Genomic DNA, 23,826 nt, shown 5'->3' with positions numbered 1-23,826 from the left:
GGTGTAAAGAAATTTGTGATTCGTCTTTGAGATTGTCTTTTCCGTGATGTCCTTAGCAAGCTCTCCCTAAGTCTGCGCAGCTCTAGCAGGAACAATCCGAGACACCTCTGATCCTTGTATCTCATGACTCTAGAAAAAGGTCCGAAACCTTCTCTGAACAGGCAGTGGAAGTGGCCGCGTATCTCATAGTATGCCAGGCAGTGACATGTGTTGTGCAGCTCTGTCTCTGGCTCTAAGTTACATAGGTGATATATCCTGGCCCCTGCCGGCACCCCTCGAAATTGGCCAGTCTCGATCTGGAGCTGATGTGAGCATAGTTACCCAGAACGGGAATGGGGAATGGGAACAGGAGGGTCCGGAACGGAACGGGAACAGGGAGGAGGAGGGGGGGCCGGAACGGTCCACTAAAGTAAGGCTTGAATTACCTCCATTCAGAATAGTCCCAAATAAACTCCTAAACAACCCCAAAACTGCCCCCAAATCTGCCCCCCCTAACCTACTCTCAAACTACACCAAATATGTTCCCCAAACAGCCCCAAATCTGCTCCCAAAAGCCCACTTTTTTGCCCCCAAATGCCTACTTTTGTCTGTTCTGCCCCGCGTTTCGCTGTTCCGCCTCGTTCCCTCCATTCCGGAACACCGTTCCGGTTACACCCCGTTCTGGAACGGTGTTCCCTTCCCATCTCCGTTTTCGGAACGGGACTCATGCGGAACGCCGTTTCGGAATGTTTGGACTGTGTTCCCCCCTGTTCCTTGTTACACTGGATGTGAGGATGTGCGTATCTGTCCATTAGCGCATCTTATCCCATGAGATAAGTGTGTATCCATGTATGCAGGCCTAGTCACAAAGCCGTCCTCTGTGAGCTGGAGAAGACGCTCTTTGTAGAAGGCCATCTTCGTGCCGAGCTCTTGTGTCGGCTGTATCCATGTGCTCCTGGTATCTAGCTGAATCAGATCCTGACGTATGAGTCTGGTGATCTCTGTTCGTGTGAGAGACAGGGAGGGTGCATCCAGGGAGTATTGAAGCGGAGGTAATCTATCCATGTTAAGACCGTGCGACTGAAACCATGCTGTCATCTGTCCATACCAACATGCTCTATCGCCTTGTAGAGCTAGTTGTCGAGATGACTCCAGGGCAAGCTGAGCATATCTGTCCCTGGGGAGATCCCATAGACCGTGCATAAAGGATACTGATCTAGTCAATGCCTCCACCGGGGGGGGGGAGGCGCGGCTAGCTCGGCTCGGATAATCTCATGTGGTATTGAGGCCCTAGCCCGAATCATCCGAGCGATCATAGAGACCAGAGGCCTCTCCATACATCTCCATCCATCTGTGTTGCCGGATCTCCCATGATGGTCTACTGAGGGTCCCCACACCTGAACTCCATAGAGCATAGCTGGAGTCACTAGAGTGTCAAAAAGACAGCTTTGTTCGCGGTTCCTGAAACTGAACCTGTGAACACATCCTCTCCAGTCCTCCCAAAGCTACATATGCTCTCGTCAGTCTAGTCTTTGATGCTCTCCTTAGTGAAAACACCGGTCCACCGAAGACTACCCCAAGATAAGTATACGAATCTGTGTACTCCACAGTCTTCTGGCCATACGTAAATGTGGGTGCCGACCTCCTGACCCATTGTGATGTGGTGTTGAACATCATAACCTTGGTTTTCCCTAGATTGACAGACAATCCACTGTCACGAGCAAATGTATGCAGAGCATCCAAATGACGCTGCATCCCCTTTGGAGAGTCGGAAATCAGCACAATATCATCAGCATATAGTAACAACGGAATCCATGTCCCTGGTAGCTGAGCCCCCCTATCCCCCTGACGCTCTACATAGTCCACAAACTCATCCACATACATCCCAAAAAGAGTCGGGGATAGGGGGCATCCCTGCCTTATTCCAATAGTGGAGTGGACCATGTCAGACATTCCCTCAGTGGTGCGTACCTGCCCCATCACTGTCCTGTATAGAGCCATAATACCCCATTTCAACTCTGTAGGCACACCCATGTCCTATAGTCTGCGTCAAGGTTGTTTCCGTACGTACGTACGGTATGGTTCTGTACCGTACGGCACGTTCGTACGGTATCCGCACGATTCCGTACGTACCCAAAAAAAAAAACCTCTGAAAAAAAAAAATCGTCGATGGTGCCTATTCCCCGTGGTTGGATTAGGTGGGCGAGGCCTTTAATAAGTCCACCTATCCTATACTGGTTATTATCACAACAGAGAATCAGAGAGTAGAACAGAGTCTCTGCACAATGTCTGCACAGAGACAAAGGAAGGATTTGCCGCCACCGATAAGGTTCTTTCTCCCTCCCTCCCTTTGTGTTTGGAGTTTGCAAGGAGGCACTCTAGAGTCCCTGACTTAACTTGTGGGGTGATTTTAAGTGTTTTTTGAAAGTTGTGGCTATGTTTAAGTATTGTGCAGTGTTTTTAAACTAGATAGGTTGTATATAAATTTGAAATTCTTTGTATTTTTAGCTTTTAAAAAATATACTACGAATTTTACGTACCTTATGGCCCAATCCATACGGTACAACGTACAATACGTACCAAATACTACGTACCTTACAACCTTGGTCTGCGTATAAGTCTGGCTCTCGGCATTGTGTCAAAAGCTTTGTTGAAATCCACAAAGCTATAATAGGTGCTCTTGCCATGGTGTCTACCCTCCTCAATAATAGCTCTGAGTGTCAGAATCTGGTCAAGAGTGGAGAAACCTCTCCTGAAACCTGCTTGCCCTGGTGCTCTTATGCCCTCTCGCTCTGCCCATCTACTCAGCTCCTGCTCAAGAACGGATGCATATAACCTAGCTAATGTGTGACCAATCATGATGGTGCGATAATTCGCAGGAATCATGGGATCTCCTGACTTGAAAATAGGCACAATCGTAGACATACTTCAAGTCTCTGGGAAGCCTTCATACATGGCTCGATTAAACATCATAGCCAAGAGCTTTGCAAGCATATCTTTGGCATGGATGAAGTGCTTTGCTACCAGACCATCATGATCATGTACTCTCCTTGTCTTCATCCTGTCAATGGCTTTCCTTACCCTCTCGGCAGTAAAGAAAGAACATGTCTCCGGGCATGTCTCTAGTGGGTCCGGTAGAGGTGGTTGCCCTGATGTTGTGCAGAGAGATGTGGCATATTCCCCCCATGTCTCAGTGAAGGTGACTGGTGGTGGTGATGAATGCTCGTGGAATAGCCTCTATGCTTCGCTTGAGCCCTGACTTATAAATAACTGATTCAGATCCCGCTCTAGTTGAGATAGATAAGCCCTTTTCTTTCGTCACACTAGGCGGCGAAAGATAATCCGTGACTGTCTATGTGTGGTAATACCCATGAGCACTTTCCTCTATAATTTGATCCTCGTCTCTCTACACTCCTCATCATACCAACTGTTTTGGGGCATGCTCCCAGATCGTCTCCGTAAACAACACTCGTTCGGCCGCCACCTCTGGTGCCTCAAGAGTGACACAGTGAAGGGGGGCCTCCCTGTGTACCTGGAAGAAACTGCAGGATCCTGTGGCTGTACAAGCTCTGACTGAAATGAGAACCTCCAGTCGCGTGAAGGCCTCCTTCCAGCAAGGAGTTGCCGGCTCCAAAGGAGTGTGCTACTGTGCAGGGTGAAATCATGAATAGGTGGAAAGCTATATATGTGATATAATTAAATAGCATAGCATGACATTGGGGGTGTGGTCACTGGTGCCATCTTTCAGATGTCCAAATTATATTCTAAAAAAATGTTATACTTAAAAATTCAGCCTTCACATACCCACTTTCTTTCATGAGTAGTTGGCAGTTTCAAACATCGTGCCCCCCCTCCCCCCCCCCCCCCCCCCCCCCCCCCCCCCCCCCCCCCCCCCCCCCCCTCCCTCTCTCTCTCTCTTGCGCGCGTGCGTCCTCAAGGTCGTGCGTCCTCAAGGTCTACTGTGCTTAGAGCTTCTACTGTGCAAGCTTGGCTGCTTCAAGGACGATTGCAGTAACCGCTCTCTTCTCTTCGAGGTATGTCTCTCCCATTGAACATGTACACTCTCTACTGCTTGAGCACGCGCGCCCCACCTGGGATCATTTAGCTACATTAAGCTGCATTTGGAGCTGCATGAGTGCCACACCTTGCTCATTTGCAACAAGAGGCGAGCAAAACCTAATGCTGCTGTTGCTGGTTGCATGAGAGGACATAGACTCCCGAAGTAATTTGCTAGTCCACAAGCTGCATGCAACCTTGGGGAAAATCCCATAGCACATCACCTTGAATGCCTTGCTTACAAGAGCAGGCCCATGAAGTTCTTGTTTCTTTTTAGCAGGGATGATAAGCGAGGGCACACCACGTCTCATGAGTTCATTGGATGATGTGCAGGTATATCACTTGAGACTGCATCATGGCACCTTCCTCAAAGCATCCGATTCAAGCAAGCAGCAGTCTAGTTAGGAACATCGAACCACCTCTGCATACGAAGTTTTGTCGTCTTGTTGAGGAATTTCATATGGAGCGTGGATTGCCATTGGAGGGAGTTGATCCGCGTAGCTTGACAGGAAACAATGACATCTCTGAGGAGGACTGGGGAGCTGTCTTTATATGCCCAAAGCCTGTTCCGGGTAGCCAGAAGAAAGTGAAGGCATACCATGCTCGGACGGAGTTCTTACAAAAGCTTGTGTGGAGACACTGGGATGTCTACCAGGAGGGTCCCTTCATGTATGAAGTAGGGACTCAATTTGAAAAGGCCTTTGTATTGGAAAACTGCAGTGAATCTGGCAAACATCAAATTTCTTGGGCTATCTTTGTAGAGAGGGCAATGAGAGCCTCAGAAGAAAGACAACTTGCAAAACAAGGTCAAGAGGTGGGAAGAGCAGATGAGTGGTAGAGGGAGAGGTTCCAAAACCACTACTGCCTCTACCAGATCATCATTGAAAACAGAAGGTACGTCTGTACCATTGTCAAGCGTGCCTACAGGAGGATGCCTGGTACAATTGGCAGAGGAGGATAGCAGGGCACTTGCAGAAATGAAGAATATTGCAGAGGGCAGATTGCAAGACTATAAGTCAAGACTAGAGGGTGCAAAGAAGCAGGTAGAGGATCAAGTCAGAGAATTGCATAGGGCTGAGGGTGCTCAAAGCTCAAACACTTTGGCCATAAAGTTACAAACGGAGATTGATTGCGTGCAAGACCCTGTAGCTCGACAACGCCTGATTGATTTGATTGGACAGTTCTCGAGTACTACTAGAGAGAACGTTGCTGAATTAGAAGCCAATGTGGCTAAAGCAAAGGTGCATACTCTCCTACATGTGCTTCACTTTGTTTTGGAGTATGTGGTTCACTTCCATGTGGTTATGTGGTTAGAGTGTTTTGGATTGTATGGTTATGTACTGTATGAGCATATTCTGTTTCTGCTATGTGCTATATAGCACAAAATATGTGCTATATGGTCACAACATAGCCATCATCTTCATGGAGTGGGTGGTTATATGCTATGTGCCATGTGTGGTTATGTGCTATGTGCTTTATAGTTCAATCTAGGTGCAGCATGTTCACAATAGTACCCTAATCTATTTGGAATGTGTGATTCTATGCTATGTGCTCTGTGTGGTTATGTGCTATGTGATACATAGCACAATGGACATGTGTAATAGGTGCTATATAGCATAACCTGTATGCTATATGCTTACTGTATAGCTTTGAAGTGTGTGTTAAATATTGATATGTGCTACATAGCACAATCTTTTTATGTGCTATGTGCTAAATAGCACATTTTGTGTATTATATGTTCACAATATAGCCATGGAGTGTGTGGAATAGTGAATTGTGCTATATAGCACAATCTCTATTTTTGCTATGTGCTACATAGCACCATCTCTAATTGTGCTATGTGCTATTTCTGATATATAGCACAATATTTGTGCTATATGCTATGTGCTATTTCTCATATAGCCCACTGCATATCATATACCCAACAAGCTTGTGTATATAGCATATAGAGAAAATGTTTGGGCTTTATTTGGTATTTTGAAAAGTCTCTCTGCTATGATCTACAGTGCATACTCTATGTAGCACTTATAGCACATTATACTTGGACTGTGCACAATGCATATCATATACCACATCAAGCTTGTGTTTATAGCATTATGCATATAGAGGAAGTGCTTGTCTTATATGTGGTATTGCAAATAAGGGGTAAGATTCACGCAGCATATTCTTTTCAGCAATCTGCTTTTGTTGGGTTATTGAGACTTAAATTAGATGTGTTGTCTTCTTTGTTTCACAGGCACTACTTGCAGAAGTAGAGACCAACTTAGCACAGGAATCAGAGCACTTTAAATTTTGTGTTACCATGGAGAGGACTTCACATAATGTGGGGGCTAGTTTGATGAAGCCTTTTCTTCCTGTGGATTTTGAGCAGAACATTAGCGAGGTGGCACTTAACGGGTTCTACCATTGTGTAGGATGTGGATTCCCGTTCGATGCCAGAAGCTTGGATGTATTCTCCCTGCCTTGCACCCATGTGTACCATATGCTATGCTTCGCGCATGTATGTAGGGACTATGGCTATTGTGTTGCACTAGATTGCAATATGTCTGTTCCCCCTAGAGCTAAGCATATGATTGATGTGAAGGTGAAGAGTGAGATGAAAGAATCAAGTGTAAGTAGTCATTGTGTCAATTATTTACTAGTACTATTGCAAGCCCGCTTTCCATTGGGAGTTTAAACTCTTGCATTTAATGAAATCATTTGCAGGTACAGACATCGCAGCAGAGACCTGTATACAAGAATCATTGAGGACAAAAACAAAGAGAGTCTCTATGCAGGTCACTGGTAGATACGAAAATCAATATTTATGTGTGTATTTTGGTATACTCCAAGTGAGACTTTGTAAATAGCTTGCTTTGTAGAACAATCATTGCATGCTTGCTCCAACAAGACGATGCATTCCGCAAGGAAGAATGGCTTGATTACCCCAGGGATGTAGCCAGCCCTTGAAGCGGAGTCTACCCCAGGGATGCAGCTAACCCTTGAAGCGGAGTCTGTCGTAGGGGATGCAGTACGTGGAGTAGTTGAAGATATCTTGATGGCAAAGTCTTCTGTAGTCAAATCACCTAGGCAACAACTAACTCCAAGAAGGCTCTTGCGTTCTCTGTTGAGTGCCAAAGCAGCACCAAGTGTGGACACTAGAGATGAAGCATCAGATGAGGTAGATGCAGATGCGGTGAAAGCAACACCCCCTCCAGTGCGAAAGAAGCCAACACCAAAGCGCAAGAAATCGACTCTCAAGAACTTAGGTGGAAGTCCCACAATGGATATACCTCTTGATTCATTTAGGAAGAGGAAGAAACCAAATGCAAAGCAATGAGTGTGTTTTTGTTGTAACTTCATGCAATTAAAAGATGTCTTTAGAAGGCATGTGTAATCCATTGCATCCCTATTGTATCCATGCTCATTGATGAATCAAGTGTTGGAATTTGTTAGTGACATGTCTCTTAATTCTTTGCATCGAGTAGTTGCAAACTATTTGATTTATTTTCTGTACATGTTTAGTAATATGTTTCTACTTTCTCTTGTCGTAGATAATCAAGAAGCTGAAAAAAGAGGAACTTGCATGAGACGCACTCGCTCTTCAGGGTTTCTAGATGAGGGGTCTGTAGGTTCACTGGCTCAGTCTTATCATGTGAAGAATCCAAGAAGGGGTGCTACAGCTTCCAGGGGGGTTACAGGCAAAAAAAAAGCGTCTTTTGATATAGTTGAGAGGTCTGTAGCTTCACTGGCTCAGTCTTATCCAGTGAAGAATCCAAGAGGGGGTGCTACAGCTTCCAGGGGATTTACAGGCAAAAAAAAAGAGTCTTTTGATACAGTTGATCCCTGCACACCTACTAGTACTGCTGAATTTGTTCCAAATGTGCTTAATGCAGTTGATATGCAGGTTGTGCATGATGATGTGCATACAGATGTTGACCGTGCTAAACTTGAAAAGGGTACATTACCCACCCCCACCACAGTTGAATCTTGCATATATGCCATTGATGATGCTATGGTAATTGATGCCTGCACAGATGCCATTGCTGATGCTACGCTAGTTGATGCCTGCACAAATGACATTGTGGATGCTATGGAAGTTGATGCTCGCACAGATTCTGCTACTGATGGCAATGTTAATGATGGTGGAACAGAAAGTATTGTTCATGCTGTCATAGATGTCCTTCTTGATGCAGTTGTGGCTATGGATACAGATGCCACTGTTGAATCTGGCACAAATACCATTGATGATGCTACCACAGATGATGCCTGCACAGATGCCATTGCTGATGCTATGGTAGTTGATGCCTGCAGAAATGACATTGTGGATGCTATGGAAGTTCATGCTAGCACAGATGCTGCTGCTGATGGCAATGTTAATGATGGTGGAATAGGAAGTATTGTTCATGCTGTCATAGATGCCCTTCTTGATGCAGTTGTGGCTATGGGTACAGATGCCACTGTTGAGGATACCAGAGGCATGGGTGAGGAGGTTCTCATTGAGAGAGAAGCTGGAACATGTGAGGCAGTGGGTGCAAGTGATGTCACAGTCCAAGCCGAGGTGGTCTGTCCAAGTGATGCAGCTGATGACATTGTTGATGCAAAGGAGGCAAAGGGTACAAATGCCCTTGTTGAAGATATGGGAGGCTTGGGTGAGGAGGACCTCACTAAGAGAGTACTTGGAATAGGCTTAGCAGTGGGTAACGGTGATGTCGCGGCTTTTGCCGACACAACTGAGGCAGGTGACAGAGCAGTTCAATCGGGAGAGGCAATGGGAGAAGTTGTCGTGGCTGCTACGGACATGAAAGAGGCAAATACACATAATACAACTGAGGCATGTATAGAGCAAAACAATGAGGCGGGGAAAGGCACAGAGGTGCCCACTGACAGAGCAGCTCAATCGGGAGAGGCAATGGGAGAACATTTCATGGTTGCTGTGGACACAAAAGAGACAGTTACACATGATACAACTGAGTCTTGTACAGATCCCACTGTTGGGAATACCAAAGGTAAAAGTCCAGAGGTCCCTATGGATCGAGTAGCTGCTACAGATACAAATGAGGCAGGTACAAAGAATGCTGATAAAGAGGCCAAAAATGGACATGAATATGAGAGGCAAGAGAGGCTAGAGTGTGGTAATGCCAGTACAGATTGTTGTACTGCTTCCCGCGTCTTGTGAGGACAAGTAGAGAAGGGACAATTTATGCATCATACTGAATGTGAATGGGCTTCTCATAAGGAGGTATAAGGTCTCCTTCTACAAAGGAATAGCGAGAAGCAATACTCTTGATTGGGCAAGATTAAGGTATCAGGTAGTCACTGGGCCAAATGCTACAGGAAAGATGCAATTTGAATATGTGGTCAGGCCCAATGCATCAATCTTTTTGCATGCACTGCTGCAAAGAGCACAAGTTGCACTATGGAGCTGCATGATCCATAATAATCTAGCACTTGCTTTGAGTGCATGCTTTCCTAGGCTGAACAAACAATTTTTCCTCGATATTATCGGTCAAGAGGGGTGTAGAGAGACGAGCTTCAAGCTAAATGAAGTTCCTGGGATCCCTCCATCTAGAGATAACGCAAAGCCCATATTTTTCAAGTGTTTGAAAGACTTTTGGAAGCACTATCCTAAGTTCAACTCTGATAATACACTGGTGGTGGATGACACACTCTACAAGTGTCTGCTCAACCCTCCCGGGACTTGGGTCTGTCCTGCTTCATTTGAACCAACAGAGATTTGTCAGTCCCCAATTTACCTGGTTAGCACATTGTTCCCTTGGTTAGTCAAGTTGACAGTCTCACCCAGCCCTAATGCTTATGCAAAGATGAACCAGTTTGAAAATCCTTCGGACATAGTGTCTGCTCGTGTCATCAGCCACTATAGAAGTCAACGAGAAGTATGTAGGGAAGGTTGATTGTGATTATGGAATCATGTATACAGCATTCTGTGCATTGAATGTACTTGCGATTACTATACAAAAAACTGACCAGATCAAAGTTCTCTAAACTTGACGATTGAATGATGTAATTTTATTTTGGTGATATGATGTTGTCATACTCTGATAGAGTCCTGCTACATGGCACACATAATAGCATAGACAGGACCATCGGGCTATTATTACACATAGTTATGCTATATAGCACTCATACTGCAAGAAATACTATAACATAATAGCATAGATAGGGAGATTGGCCTCTTATTACACACACTTACGCTATATGGCACACATAGTGCTCTCAATATGTAATATAGCTCTTTCAAATACCACACATCATATCATAGACAGGAACATTGTGCTATGTGATACACACACTTTTACTGTATAGCACACATGTTGCTATCTTACTACAATAGAGTCCTTTTATAGCATAGACAGGGACATTGGGCTATTATTACACACTTGTGCAATATAGCACACATAATAGCCTAGGTAGAGACAATGGACTAACACATTACTTGGCTACATATCATATATAGTAGCATGTACACAACTCCATAACACCCAATGGGTAGCTATTCATAAGAGTGAGATGTTTAACTTCAGAGTTATTCATTGTAAGAATGAGACATGTTTACTTGAGATTCATCAAGAAAGTGAATGGGATGCTCTTGATAATGTTTTCTTCCCAATCGTTTTCGACAAATATCTTGGCTAACTTTTTTCAAGGTGCAACATGTTCACAATAGTAACCTCATTATCTGAAATGTGTGTGATTCTATGCTATGTGCTCTGTGTGGTTGTGTGCTATGTGATACATAGCACAATGGACATGTGTAAGGAGGTACTGAATGGTGAAGGCTATATAGAACATAATATAAGCCTATTAAATAGGTATCATGTTGCTTCATAGGGCATGGCATTGTAAATGGTTTCATGTAGTTCCGGAGATAAATAATGTCTTTGAGGTAGCATCTACCAAAGGCATGTCAAACTTGATTGCCCGAACAAGGTGAGAGTACAGGTTAGTAACTCCCCTATCATCAAGTAAAGTGTAGTGATTTGGGTCCCCCTCTTGCTGTTGATAATAACACCCTGTGACAACATAAGTGTTTTTATCACATTTGTTTTTCCACTTATCTCTTAAGATGCAATCTGTCATTCATTTTCTCTTTGTACATCTCAAAAGAAAGAACTCTACACCTTCTGCATTGCCATCGTCTACATTGCCATCGTCTGCATTGACTGCAAAGTTATCACCTTCAATGAGATACTCATTCATCATATCCTGTGATCCCTCAAACATTGCAGCTTCATCTTCTGGTACCTCAGTCTCTTCTTGTACCTCAGAGAGTGGTTTCAATGCCTTATGTGTCCACTTGCCTGCATATGATTTGCTGGAACAAGTCCTCCAATGGCCCTTCATGCAAGCATCACAAAAACAAGAAAGCCGCCTGGTCTTTAATTGAGTAGGATCATGACGACAAAAGCCTGAAATGCAATTGAGTGATCGAGATCCTGGTACTCTCTCACAACCCCATAGATTAGACCTGTCCACTTCTGTCTCTTTTACTAGCCAAAATTTCTTGTTTATAGTAGGACCTGCTTTAGTGGATTGTGCATAAGAGCTACATGCAGCATTGGACATTGTTCTCGTAAAAAATGCAACCACGTCTGTAGCTTGCCCAAGAACAACTCCATTACTCTTGAGTTGTTCATGTGTAAGGGCTCTCTTTATCACAGCGCCAACGCCATCATGCTCCCCCTTGCCATGGCCAGAGCCAAAAAAATTCCATGTCATCTCTGTACCTGTTAGTTGGTAATATCTAGCAACAAAGTAAAATGGCCTTGCAGCGTTGAATTGTGAAGCTGCACCATGTGACCACACCCAGTGCTTCTTGAAATTCAGCCCCTGGTCTTTAAGCCACTGATCACAAAGAGGAAAACAATGCTGGACAAATAGCGTATCGTGTTGCCTATCATCGGAGATGTAGAAATGCATATGCTTGATAATATTGTCATCTTCGTTGTCACGCATGTACGTTATGTGAACAAGGATGGTGCATTGATCTGTATGCCAATGCATGGATTGTACTTCATTTTTCTCTTTGAACGAGTAATTTTCAGCAAAGTCTACTATAAATATAATGGTATCTGAAGGAAACACCTTCAAACATTCTCTGTATCGATGTGCCTGCCATCTGTAAGTGAAATTGTGCTCGATGAAGATTCTGATGTCGTCTTTTATCCTCCTTGTCAGCTCACTTAAAGCCACCTGTTTGAGTGACAACATCTTAGACCATGCTTAGTTTGAACTTTAATGTCCTCGAAGACTTGCAGTGGAACTGTCTTTGTCATCTCTGCACTTTCTCGTGGACAAAGGCTGAGCTTTTCCACACCACAGTTTTTGCATTGGCCCATCAAGCAGGTGTGTTTATGGAACATATCCCCCTCAACCTTTGTACATACGCATGATTCCCACAACTTCGTGATCCCTGAAAACGAGTGCTCAACAGCAAGACATTCTGCATTCACCCAAGCTGATTTGCAAACATTATATTTACATGTACATGACCTCCCATGAAAACCAAAAGCAAATGAGTGCATAACATTAAATGCATCTTTGCGATACATCAGTCGTATATGATAAACACAACAGCAAGTATTTCGATCTTTCAACTTTCGCACGAACCAAGGCTTCAGCTTCTCAAAGGACCTTTGCCCAATTGTCACATGTGGGTGGAATCTTTAAACTTCAAGAAATACTCTGTGTGCTTGAAAAAAAAAATGCATTAGAATTACATTTTGCTATATATCACACATAATAGCATAGCTACAGATGCATTGGTATAAATACATATAGCTATGCTACATAGCACAGATAATAGCATAGATAGATAACTCAGCTTTCATTACATGCTCAATTTTGCTATATAACACATAATAGCATAGATAGGGATTTTTAGCTGCTATTACACACACATCACACACGTCCGCTATATAGCGCACACAGTGCTCTCATATTATAACACAGTTCTTCTATCACACAAAAGAGCATAGACAGGGATATTGTGCTATTATTACACATATCACACTCTGCATAGCACACATAATAGCATAGACATGGATATCGTGCTACTATTACACTAACATCTGCTATGTAGCACACATAGTTCTCTCATAATATTATATAATCTGATAGCACACGTAATACCATAGATAGGTATATTGTGCTATTATACACACATGTCTGCTATATAGCAGACATGATGTTGTAATACTCTGATAGAGTCCTGCTACATGACACACATAATAGCATAGACAGGACCATCGGGCTATTATTACACATAGTTATGCTATATAGCACTCATACTGCAAGAAATACTATGACATAATAGCATAGATAGGGACATTGGCCTCTTATTACACACACTTACGCTATATGGCACACATAGTGCTCTCAATATGTAATATAGCTCTTTCATATACCACACATCATATCATAGACAGGAACATTGTGCTATGTGATACACACACTTTTACTGTATAGCACACATGTTGCTATCTTACTACAATAGAGTCCTTTTACATGGTGCTTCAATTCCTCCGATAAGGACCCAACATTTCCAGACTTCCTTTTGCATAAGTCGAACCTCAGCGTACTTGACATAGGATCGCTGTTAAGTCTACCCAAAACTGAATATAAATTCCTTGGATGAACATTTAATAGCTTTGCCACTTTATGTAGAGTAACACCTCTACCTTGGCTCCCATTATCATGCAGTAATCCATTCACCAGCATGCTGAATGTGCTTCGTTTTAAAAACATCTTGTCAGCTGATTTTGGAATCTTTAATTCCTGTAAGGAGACCTTGAGTGCAGAAATAAGGCCATTTGCAGGAAGATACAAATCTTCACAGAATGGCAAGATTCTATCATCATTGAAAACACCTTGAAGAATTGCATGCTTATCTTCTTTCCTGTAACTATGCAACTGTCTCACAATGTGCTGAACAATATTCTGAATAGTATGTTGCTTCTTGTCTTCCTTTGTGTTTACATCGACGTCCTCCCTATGACAATCTTCCCTATGACAATCTTCCGCTCCAATGTTGATGCTTGGTTGTACTTGCTTTCTTGCACGACATCGCTTTCTGTACTCACGTTTAGCGTGTGCTTCATACTTCCTCACTGCAATAATTTCATCCTCATTTAGTCAAGCCTTTCTCTTGGAGTGCACCTGCGTATGAACTATATCTATTCCATGTGCCTCATCATAAAATCCTTTGTCCACCATCCTGGAGCAGTTTGCAATAGTTTGAAATGAATGAAGTCGTACAAAACTTCTTGATTGTAATAGTGAACTGAAATCCATTTGTGCTGCATTGTTGAGTTCAAGAAGCTCCATTGCTGCTTGTGAGGAGGCATGAGCTGGAACCAAAGCGAGAGGAAAAGAGTCTCCATCATCCATATTCTGAACAGGAGAGTAGGAGAGAGAGAGAGATGGAGATGGTCATTGGGGGCCATCTGAGAGAGAGAGAGAGAGAGAGAGAGAGAGAGAGAGAGAGGTTCACGCGTGCTAACCGCTCCATGTCTTTCAATTCGAGTAGTGGAGTCGTGAAGTCAGTTATCTTACCTATATTCTTTTAAAAATTATTGACTTAAAAGCCCAGCTATGGTGCCATCCATAGCATCATACTTGGTGTCCATGGACACCAAGTATTTAGACACCATTCTATGCTTTCACCCTGCAGGTATAGCCTCTACAATTTCGTGACACATTCTCGTGGCCTCCTCAAGCCATATATCTGAATGTTCTGAGCCTCCTCAGAAAGTGCTGTAAACTGTAGCTAGTCCCCAAGAGTGGAGGCTAAACCCTTTGCCACGGAATCCCAAGAGACATGAGGCCTGCTCCCAACCATGTGGCCTCGCTATGTGCTGACCAAAGGGTTCCAAACAAGTGGCTGCCTCATTGCTCCTCAATGCATGTGGGCTGGTGCTGCTCAAGGCCACCCTACAACTACTCCCAACTCCCAAGACCGAAGCAGGCTCGCCCACCTGACAGATCTATGCCCACCTGACAACCCAAGTAGTGTACTAATGTCCTTGGAGGGATCCAATGAAAGCCCTCTCTTGGTGACCAATCTGGCGTGGAAGCACTATCCACCTAGAAAGCCACCGTCTTCCGCCAGTTGATCATTGCTCCCGATTCACAACAGAACACCTCCAAAGGCTGCTTACACCTGTGTAAGTTGGCCTCCCGGTCCTCCAAAAACAAACCTGAGTCACCAACAAACTCAGCATTTAGAAGCACCTCTCCCTGAATGAGAAGCTGCAATCCACGTAAACCAACCTCCTTTGAGGTCAACAATCTGCTCAACATAGAAGAGAAAAAGGAAGGGGGCAAGAGGGTAGCCCTGTCGAACGGACTGTGTGAGCATGACCCGTTCCCCTCTTCCCCCTGCAAGCAACACCTGATTGTGCGCACACTTGTAAAGAGCTGACACTTCTCTAAGCCATGCATCTGTGTCAAGTGCAGTGGAATTGAAATGGTGAAGATCTAGTTTTACACTTTCACAAATCCTTTCCTTGCGTTTGTGATTCCTTTTAGCTTGAATGATTGTTCCTTTTACTTTTCCTTGGGAGAGGGAATGAGAGAGCGCGGTAGAGATGTGTAGAGGGAGAGAGAAGAGGAGAATGACGTCCGATGGGGTGCCAACTAACCCTCTCAAGGGCCCCCCACACCGTTGCCGATGTGGTATTTGCTTTTGATTGCGTAAATGGAATGTACACACATGCAATACCTCAAGTGCAGACTCTACTGACTCGAATGATGACTGTCGCCACGGTAACTTCTCAAAACGAGGCACTTTCGGGGCTGATTTGATGCACCTTTGGATCCTTCTCGATGTGGGATTGTGGATGGCCACCAAAGGGTAGAACTGGGGCTGAATTACGCTCCCGATGTGAGAGGAATGAAGGGCTGGAAGCTGATTTGATGCACCTTTGGATCCTTCTCGATGTGGGATTGTGGATGGCCACCAAAGGGTAGAACTGGGGCTGAATTGCGCTCCCGATGTGAGAGGAATGAAGGGCTGGAAGCTGGCTGCAAAAACGTAGATCTGCAACGTAAAACGCAGCAGATCTCTCGTGTAAAGCAGGGCTGAAAACGCAGATCTCAACGATGTCGATGATGGACAACAATGGAGCATTTGATATTGGCGAGGGAATGGCCGAGAGGAGGCTCAATGGGCTGCCAAAGAACCGGATCACATCTGAGAGAAGCTAGCGTTAGCAGATCTCGCACAATCTGACGACGGAATGGGCTGAAATTTGAAAATGCTGGCTGATCTGCAGGCTCCAGGCTAGCGCTAGGCAAAAATCTGCAAAACGCTAGGGTTGGGGATGACTCGTAGAAAATGCAGGCTGATCTCTGAGCAAAAACGTTGGGGTTGCTCTGCTCCTTGCTGACGCTACCTTCATCTGATGAGAACTTTGGCTGCTTGGCTCCCTTTATAGGCTAGGAATTGGACTTATGAACTTCCTTAGGCTTAGGTAGGGCAAACCGTGCACCAGACCCAACAAAATAAATCATAAAAATGATTTATTAATAAGTTTTGTCAGGGAGGTAGTTTTTGGGTGAAACTATTGCACATCTGCCACCCGGGAATCCGATCGACGCGGGGAGTGGCTCATTGGATTCCTCTAACTTAGAACTATATGCTCGTCATGCCAGATGTCCACCATAGCATAACAACATCTGCCAAAACGTGTGTACAACCATTTATGCAAGAGGGTTCCAAAACTGAAAAACCTAATCTAATGGATTCGTCTAGACATGCAGGTCTTGCGAACAGGCTCACAAAATTGCTGGTTCTAATCTTCCTAGGATTCTAGAGACTCCTATCTAGGAAGAAGGGAAAAATTGGCTGTGGAAGTCAATGAAGCATGTCCACGTGGCGCACCGAGCCATGTGCACGTGACATCCCCTCTTGCTTAAGGTGAGATACGGATACGGATCTGCACGGCCTCCTTGTATGAGGCTAGCAAATCCGGGTAGTTAGTGAAAAATTCCTCGTCCACCCAAGATGCTTTATGTGTTCCTTGATCCTTGAAGTATTGTCTTGCTTGCTTCTTTGTTCCGTGCTTGAATCGATGTAAAAGGATCTGCTCCGGCTTCATTACTTTAGCTTCATTAATTATCTCCAGTTGCTCCTCGTCTAGGAGGCTCCTTGGAGGTTCACCCTGAAACAATTTCAGCCAAGAAACATGGAAAACATTATGCATTGTCCAAAAAGGTGACAAACGTAATTGCACGGAAACATCATTTACCTTTTTGACGATTGGAAACAGACCATACATATGAACTAAGAGTTTAGGACACCTCTTACCAACTTGCTTGAGACGCTGGTTCATGATCCTTTAAAACACCCAGTCACCCTCCTTGAATGAGACATCTTGCCGATGCTTATTAGCATGCTTAGAATAGGACTCTTGAGCCTTGCTAAGCCGAAGCTTAACACTCTCGAGTACCTCCGCATTGGTTTGACTAACACAATTAGCATCATTAAATTTGGAAATGGACCTAGTCAACAAAGATTGAAAAGATCGGCCAAACGCCACCCCATAAGAAGTACGACCAATTGCACTAGAGAACGAATCATTGAGGATAGCATGAACCAATTCGCATTTGATGTTCTCAAATCATTTATTGACTAGTTGCATTATGGGCTAGGTCTTTAAATATTAATAAAGGGAAACTCATTTGTATTTTCATGAGAAAATTTAAGGCCCTTGGTGGTGCTTTCACACAAGAATGAAGACTTTTTGGGATGCATAAAAGAAGAAGAAGAAGAGAATTTTAATGTCGTAGGAAACTATCCAAGAGGAAGAGTCAACCAAGATGGGGCCACCAAAGACCTTTATGGCTGCAGAGGTACACATTTTTCTGGAATTTTTGGCGGCTTCTTTCACTTGGAATTTGAAAAAACTCAGAACGTGAGAAATATAGCCCTTGAGCTAAAGTTTCTGCCTATATTTTTTATATAATTTCTGGGGATTAGAGCGCAAAGTTATGATCCAAATAGTGCAGCCCAGTTTGCCACACAGGCTAGCCTTCAACTCTTCTCACCACACTCACCACCACACTCATTCCTCTGCTTTCCTCACACATTCTTCTCTCTCCCTCACCAACACCTTCAAATTTCAGCCATCTCACCATCTTCCTTACCTTCATCTCTCCCTTCACCTCCATACCTATATCACAATTACATGCCCACCGAAAAACTCTCATCCTCAAGCTTAAGGAGAGTTTTCTACCTCCCTCAAAGGTTTCACAACGGCGACGCGACTTAGAGTCTCTCTCTACAAGTACGGGAAGCATGACGGTTTCAACAAGTGTAATCACTCTCTCATTTTCCTCTAGTAATTCTCCTTCTAGGAGAGGGTGAAATCGCACAATCTCTTACATTATTGCAAGAGACACAAAGCTCTTCAATGTGGTCTTGGTTACTTTGGAGCATTCTTTGCCAAGTATGATGGTCTTACCCTCTCCAAGGACTTTCCACCTCCAACAAATCCCTTGTAAAATCCTTGTACTCTCTCTTTCATTAAGCTAGTGTAGCTAGCAACCATGTAAATTTCCCATCCCTTGGCTCTCTCTCTCTCTCTCTCTCTCCCTCCCTCCTTCTCTCTCTCTCTCTCTCTCTCTCTCTCTCTCTCATAAGACTATTAATCTGACACACATACACTTAGCTAGACAAGCGTGACCCATGCTCACATGGCCCTTATTTTATCTTAATAAAATTTTGAAAGTTATACCCTCTTTCCCTATATAAGGAGGGGTCTCTATCACCAAAAAAATTTTCTCACCAAGACACAAGTTCTAAGTATTAGAAGCTATGAGCATGTTGAGGTGTAGGCACCATGCCTCCACACTTCTAACATAGCTAGAAGTGTTAGTCTATTCAAAAGGTTTGGGAAGATACGATCACACCACAAGGCTTAAGGAGGTTATGCAACAAATGATGCACACACACAAGGAGAGCTACAGAAGATGCAAATCATACTGCAGATCCTACCCCTCCATCACCATCAACCACCACGCCTTGGTGAAAATCGAAATGGAGGACTCGGCATTCAACATCAACAAGAATGAAGGTCACCTTCACGCTACTCCTTGACATCAGCTCCCATCTATCAATGAGACATCTATGGTCTCCTTCTTCTCTCTTGTCCTTCTCTACCCATTATATCTTTCCTCTACAAATGATCTACTTTTTTTTTATGTCACTCTATATATTGTGTTGGATATCAAAGACTTGTGAGTATGTCATACGATTGTGTCTTTCTTTTGCTTTGCATGTAGAGGTGTGCGGGTTCGCCACCTCTTGTGTGAATAGTAATCTACACACTTACACTCACAACTCTCACTATCTATCTCCACTCGTTTCTCTGCCACCATATACCACATGAGATGTGAGTTAGTGAATCAATTTATAACATGTTTAGTTGTGTGACATGGTGTGTGGTGTGTTGTTTAATCTTGTCTTTGCGTCCTAGCCGCATCTCAAGTTAGGTGGGGCCTCTATTGTTTTCCTTTCGTAATGAGGCCATCATGTGTTAGCTTTGATGTTGAGGCCATTGAGTCTATCTTGCAAAATCGCCTCTCAGTATGTTCCGTGCATATGTGGAAGGAGGTAAATTAGTTACAAAATCCATACTTATGTCCTTAAATGATCCGTCAAGGATAGGCAACGACACGAGTAGCCCTTGTTGCTTACCATAAAGGACTTTTTGATACACAACACACTTAGCAACATAGTTGTGTACATCCTTATGTATCTTTGGTCAATATTATAATCCGTCAATCCTTTCTAATAGAGCATTGGTACCTCTATGACCACCCATTAATGCATCATGTGCATCGTGCAAAATTGGCGCATTGTGAGAAGATAGCACATACAAACGCTTCTTAAAGAAAGATAACCATCACGAATGACATAATTGCACGGACCTTTTACATTTAGTGCCTGTAACCAATGCATTCAGAACTCATATAATTGTCTTTGAGACCATCAAAACCAATAGCTTGAACAGAGAGAAAAGAGTGAGACTTTAAAGAGAGAATTTGACATTTCCTACTCAATGCATCTGCCACATGGTTAGCTTTGCCAAGGAAATACTCAATCATACCACCAAATTATTCAAAAATTTGAGACCATCATGCTTGTCTATCACTCCAGTCGCACTAGGCATAAATTGAAGCCATTTAAGTACTTGGTGATCTGTGCAAACGACAAACTCACGTCCATAAATGAAATGCTTCCAATGCTTTAATGCACGAATGAGAGAGAGAAGTTCCTCATCATAGACAAAATAATTTTTCTCATTACTAATTAGTTTACGAGAGAAATTCCATGGGGTGGTGGTTTTGCTGTAACATTGGGCCAATGGCAATGTTACTAGCATCAGTCCAAACCTCAAAGGCTCATCCCAAGAGGCAAGGACGAGGCATGGTGCCTCAATGACTACTACTTTGAGCGCTTCAAACGCACTCTTGGCGGCATCGGTCATGACAACGCGCTGACGGCGAGTCTTGACACCCTTTAACAAATCAGACAATGGTGCGATAATATGTACAAAGTGCTTGATGTGATAACTGTATACTTGATACAAAGCCCAAAATGAGCGAATATCAAATGCTGTCTCAAGCATAGGTCACTCTCTTACCTCACTTACCTTCGGGAGAGATGATGTATCACAAATAGCACACAATAGTCAGAAAAAATTCTAACTTCTTTGCTGCAATATAAAGATGATTAGCATCCAATCGGGCCAAAACTTTCTTCACATCAATAGCATGTTGCTCCCAAGAAGAGAAAATGAGAATGTCATCCAGAAAAATAAACATGCACTTACCAACCAAGGCAATGAAGATACACATCATCATACGATTAAACGTATCCAATGTACCCATCATACCAAATGACATAACAATAAAATTGTAATGTCCGTGTTTGGTCCTAAAGGCGTTCTTGTAGATGTCTCGCTTTGCCATTCTTATGGTGGTAGCCACTCTTCAAATCTACTTTTAAAAACACTATCGACATTGAGACGCTCCAAAATGTACTTAATGTGACACATAGGAAACTTATTCTTGATCGTCATCTTATTAGGGCCATGTAATCCACACATAACCGCGATGAACCATCTTTCTTACGAGAAAAAAGAATCGGAGCAACAAAAGGACTTTACACTGGGACATATAAAACCCCTATCCAACAACTCACCTAGTTATCGCTCTAGCTTCTCTTCATTAGTCTTGTTCATACGATATGGAAACTTACTTACAAATTGTGCTTTGTCCTCTAGGTCGATGACATGATGCTCAGGTTGTTCAGGAGGAAGTGTAAGGGGGAGATCATCCTGGAGAAACAAGTGCTCAAACTTTTCAAACAACTCACCATACCTGTTAGGAACACCCAAGTTCCGTGATGTGGAGTTGACATAAATGACCGCCGCTTGGGCTCCTCGACGTAGCTCTCTTTTAGCTTGGACATGAGAAATGAGGGAATACCGCTCTTGCCTCGAATAAGGACTAGCTATGACACATTATCGTTGATGAGAAGGATAAACTTGTCCCAGTCAATAATGGGCTTAAACATGTGAAACCACGTAATGCTCAAAATGATATCACATCCTACAAGTTTAGAGACTACAAAATGATGAGTAAATTGAGTTTGTTGAATGACTAATTTGACATCATTAACTTCTTGAGAGATCGAAACGTCCATGCCTTCAGAAAACCCTAGCACCGGGAGGGTGGGGATAGGAGAAGTTTGAAGACGTGCACGTTTCACAAGAGATTCACGTATAACATCGTGGCAAAGATGGAGAGGTAGGAGGAGGGCTAACAGGAGGATCCATTGATGGGACTTACTGGCCTTCTTGACTGGTGTAGGTTTTCATACTGCGCACTCCGCATGCAACACTCGGTATACAATTGGTTGCTATTTTTCGACGCTCAAGGCGCACGGTTCTACACGCAATGGTAGGCCTGCCTTTCCAAGAGAGGGAGGAGTATACACCGAAGGGCTGTGTTTGAGGACAGATCAAACGGACACCCAATTGGTCGGACACGTAGCCGGACACCACATTTATAGTCTATTATTATGCCGAGCTAGTGTAGTGATACTCTATGTAAATCCTAATTCTAGAGTAGCGGGTCAATTCTTTGAGTTGTAATGATGTCATAATAATTGTAAAGGTTCGTGTGAGTCGGCCACCGGCCATTTAGAATGCCCTAGGTATAAAATTCAATAACTTCAATGTGAGAGAGGAGGGCTTATTTATTTTTAGAAGAAGTGGAAGCTGAAAAAACGTACGCTCAAGCTACGAGCTGCTCCAATTTGTAATCCACGTAACTAATGAATGAGTAACCAGTTTTCAAATCCGAAAGTTGCATTGTGTTCCTCTCTCTTTGCTCTTTAATTTAAGTGTAAGCATTGTCAGTTTTGCTGTGATTCGCGACTACGCGTCTGTGAGCTATAATTGCAGATTTGAGTGCTTAAATCATTGTTTTTAGTCGTTTTGACCATAGGAGAGTGTTCTTAGACCATAGGGCGACCTTTCTAGACTGATCTGTTGCAGTTTTCATGACCTTTTTCATGATGGATCGTGATTTTGGTACCTTGTCGGATTGCGACTAGACTTGGTAGGATAGTGCCCCTAGGTGTCCTAGACCTCCTCGTAAGGTTTCGTTGCATTTCGAGTCCGTTCGACTGCCGAAATGACATGATGACCTAGAACTGTGAGAACGGACATAGGCAGATTTCTCTGATCATTGAGTGTTGGTTTGCTTGTTGAGCTAGTGTGTTTGCTTGTTAAGGTTCACTTTGTGAGATTGACGATTTCATAGAGTCTCCGTGCCCCATCCGAGTCACTTTCCCCGAGTATTGACATTATGTTAGTGCCAGAAAGCTATGCTGCAGACGTCTGTCGTGGCGACCCGCTAACATTGTGACGATCACGGTGGGACTATCCTAGCAAGTCTGGTCGCAATTCGACAAGGTACCAAAATCACGATCCATCATGAAAAAGGTCCTGAAAACTTCAATAAATCAGTCCAGAAAGGTCGCCCTATGGTCTAAGAACACTCTCCTATGGCTAAAACGACTAAAAACAATGATTTAAGCACTCAAATCTGCAATTATAGCTCACAGACGCGTAGTCGCGAACCACAGAAAAACTGACAATGCTTACACTTAAATTAAAGAGCAAAGAGAGAGGAACACAATGCAACTTTCGAATTTGAAAACTGATTACCCATTCATTAGTTGAGTGGATTACAAATTGGAGCAGCTCGTAGCTTGAGCGTACGTTTTTTGAGCTCCCACTTCTTCTAAAAATAAGCCCCCCTTCTCACATTAAAGTTATTGACTTTTATACCTAGGGCATTCTAAATGGCCAGTGCTGGCTCACACGGACCTTTACAATTATCATGACATCATTATAACTCAGGGAATTGACCTGCTACTCTAGAATTAGGATTTACATAGAGTATCACTACACTAGCTCGACAAAATAATAGACTATAAATTTGGTGTCCGGCTACGTGTCCGACCAATTGGGTGCCCGTTTGACATGTCCTCAAACATTCCCCCCTTCCTAATTCGTGTCGTCCCTTGACACGACCTTGTGTAGTCTTGTCATAGGGTTGTCTTCAAAGTTAGTTGGGAAGTGGTTTGTCGTTGATGACGCTCCCTCGTTCCTTGATTGATTCATATCTGCCATATTGTTGATACGTGACTTGATCTTTGATTATCGTGACAACTTTTCTTCGCATTGCGTAGTCTTCTCTTTGTTGTCAGTC

General features: G+C 43.5%; 1 protein-coding gene across 6 annotated transcripts in view; it reads left to right on the top strand.

Annotated features, from left to right (window-relative positions):
- LOC147444460 (putative LRR receptor-like serine/threonine-protein kinase At1g06840) overlaps positions 1-23,826 on the top strand; it is a 116,192-nt gene that overhangs the window by 2,911 nt on the left and 89,455 nt on the right. The gene's annotated exons all lie outside the window — the stretch shown is intronic.

The sequence above is a fragment of the Adiantum capillus-veneris genome, chromosome 13, assembly GCF_014529385.1.
Source record: "Adiantum capillus-veneris isolate H3 chromosome 13, ASM1452938v2, whole genome shotgun sequence".
Lineage (NCBI taxonomy): Eukaryota > Viridiplantae > Streptophyta > Polypodiopsida > Polypodiales > Pteridaceae > Adiantum > Adiantum capillus-veneris.
This window is presented reverse-complemented; position numbering and strand designations above follow the sequence as displayed.